Source organism: Myxocyprinus asiaticus, chromosome 26 (assembly GCF_019703515.2).
Source record: "Myxocyprinus asiaticus isolate MX2 ecotype Aquarium Trade chromosome 26, UBuf_Myxa_2, whole genome shotgun sequence".
Classification (NCBI taxonomy): Eukaryota; Metazoa; Chordata; class Actinopteri; order Cypriniformes; family Catostomidae; genus Myxocyprinus; species Myxocyprinus asiaticus.
Window position 1 is genome coordinate 32,813,382 of NC_059369.1, and position 3,292 is coordinate 32,816,673.

Consider the following 3,292-nt stretch of genomic DNA (forward strand, 5'->3'; position numbering starts at 1 on the left):
TATATATTGAAAAATTGTGGAAAGATTGGTTTTTCAGTGTTTCGTCAGCTTAATTTATACAACAGCACAACCGATGGAAGAGACGATACTTCTATCATTCACTGCCTTGATGTCATTAGTCAAAAATTAAATATGGCTCTACTGCAACTAAGGTCCATACTTTGAAATCTACAATTTTATAATATGAAACTACAATTACCTTTTTCAATTTCCCATTTTGTGTTTCCCACTAGTCACAATGGTGACTCATTTGTATATGTTGTGTGAGCATCTGAGCCAGAACAATGGCTCAAACAATAGATTAAAGGAACATTCCTGGTTCAATAAAAGTTTAGTTGAATCAACAGCATTTGTGGCATAATGTTGTTTGCTGCAAAAATGTATTTTGAATTGTCCCTCCTTGTCTTTAAACAAATGCAAAAATCTGGGTTGTGAGTCATTTACAATGGAAGTCAATGGGGCCAATCCTTAAACGTTGAAAAATATACTCGCTGTTTCAATAGTATAGCCACAAGATGTGAATAATATGCACATTACATGATTTTTGTGTGATAAAATCACCTACTTTTTCTGTGTAAAGTTATATCCAATTTTACAACTTTATTCCCATGACAGTGAAATGCCATAAACCCTAAAGCGACCATAAAAACAACTATTTAAACATCTTTACGGCTCAAATAATAAATTTTTACCAGGTGAATTCAAATAAGTGGTTTCATAATATTATAAGCTTCACGTTTCTGCCTTTAAACCGTCCAAAAATTGGCCACATTCACTTTCATTGTAAGTGCCTCACTGTAATCTTGATTTTTGCTTCTATTTAAAGAAAAGGAGGGACAGGTCAAAATGTATTTTTGTGGTAATCGACATTATGCCGACATTATGTTGCTGTTCTTGGAATGTTCCTTTAACTATCATATGTACCATAAAAGTTTTTGTGTTTGTATTGTGACAGATTATGGTAGGTTTACCTGCTTTATGTTATGCAGTTTTGACATAGGCATCTTTCAGAGGGGCAAACTGGAATGAAATGGCTGTATCTGTATATACACGTAACTGTTTCTACACTGCCCACACTGGGGGTGTAGGTCATACATAGATGACCTATGTCCTCCTTGTTGTCATCCCTGCTGGGACTGAATGAGTTAATGGTTTTTAATAAATGTGTTCAATAACTACTATAAATGTTACTAAACCCTTTTCGCTAGTAACAAACCACACTTCTTTGCCCACCAGGTGGCAACATTAGCCTACAAATTGGTAATGAGGTCACAGATGCACACTTCCCCTATATTTTGTAATAGTGAAATGCATATCCTATCTAGATTTATGCAAATAAGTTTACATTTCATTATGCTCACAAAACAGTAAAAACACACACAAAAGAATTATATTCATGTCTTTGATATGTTCAAAACAATCATTTTATGAGTTCTACTGAGAAAGGACTAATCAGTCTTCATATCTAAACTCCACTTTTACCTGAGACCTTTATTGCTGTTCAATTGTTTGGTTGCCCTTATTTCTCTCACCAGCATTGTGCTTTCAGAAATCCTTTTAGATGCTCATAGGGAAGCAAATGCATTGCTCTAAGTGGTCCATTTGAAGGCTGTACAAGGATGCCTTCTAAAATGAAATCACATTGGAGATGAAACATCAATTGATGAAATCATGTTTCTGAATCACTGGCTGGGCAGACAAACACAATATGCACACAATAAAATGGAAAAGACTTGAGTAAAAAGCAGAATCTGAGCGAATGACTCTGCAGAGAGACTCGAGGAGGTTAATAGACCATTGTTGAAATAACTCCCAATTATAATTGTATTTGTTGTAGTGTACATTTCCATTGCTGACCTCTACAGTGAGAGTACACAGGGTCATTGATCCCCCCCATAATAAAAACAAGCAAGTACACCCCACCCCAATATTTATACCATGATCAATGGAAACACATAAATTCTTCACACTGTAACCCCCCCCCCCCCAATGTTCAAGCCAAATCTACGCCCTTGTGAGTAGAGACCTCACATTAGCTGTTCCAGACAGATGTTAAGCTCAAAGTTTATCTTTGTTTCACAAAAAATAAAAGTCTTTGGGTTACCGTTTTGATGGAAAGACCATGACAACAGGATTTTGTGACATAATAAAATCTGAAACCCAGCTAAGGAGGCACCAAGTGTTAACAAAAATCACCTGTGATTAATTGTGTATCCTTTCCTTGACACTGACATGGTTTGCATCCCATCAACCCAAGGTCAGAACTAGATCATCACAACCTTGCTCTATAAAACCACAGATTGATAAACTGTCATTCATTTTATCTGGACTATACAAGCCCTAATCCTGTGTGCTACTGAGATACCAGACAGGTCGCAAATCTGTGTCTGCGTTAGCATGATAGCAAGAGCTGTAGTGCAGATAGTAACAGAGTGATTATTCCATCCCAGTTGCCAGTATCTCATTTATATTGAGTACAGGTAAATTGAATTTCTGTGTATGATATAAACTTCGATGAAGGCAACTCATGCATTTCCGATGTGTTCACCATGCAGTGATCTCTAAATGGCCTGTCCTGCTTGTCATCTCTAAAAATTGACAGCGTCTACTGGAAGATAAGGGAAGAGAACTTCTGTGATGAGAATAGCATCCTTTTTGGAAAGACCCAGCTTTAAATCTTGCACTGTGCTTTTCTGTTCACTGCCAATATGTTCTTAATCATGGCAGTTTTTTCCCATCAGCTCATGGGACTTCCTAATTCTGCCTCACCGCTCCCAGCCTCCCTTTTATTTGCGCATGATCGAATTCTTATATCCCTCTTGAACCTACGTGTTCAGGGGCTGAGAGACCCCAAAGCCATTTTAATTTCACGACAAAATAAATAGTGAAGTATCAAAATGGACAGATGTTACATAACTTCGATCTGGGGTCTCATACAAACACTATAGCAGTTCACTCTTTCCACTTGTCAAATTTGGATTTGTTTTATTATATTTTTTCTCCCATGCATGTTTTATTAAGGTCAAACTGACCTCAAACAAAAACAATGTTACAATATTGGATAACAGTCATATTTCTGTGCCTACTTTGTGACACATCAGAGGGTTAAAGCTTCAATGAAATCTGTCAAACGGGTTTTGATTAGTTCAGAGTAACATTTTAAAAGAGAGAAGGGGAAATAATAAGCTCACTAGCTCGTTGGCACATATAGTCCTGGAGCATATTAAGGTAAATGTATTTTGGGTGCTGTCCATAGGGAACACCCTGGACTATCAGCCTAAAGTGAGAAATG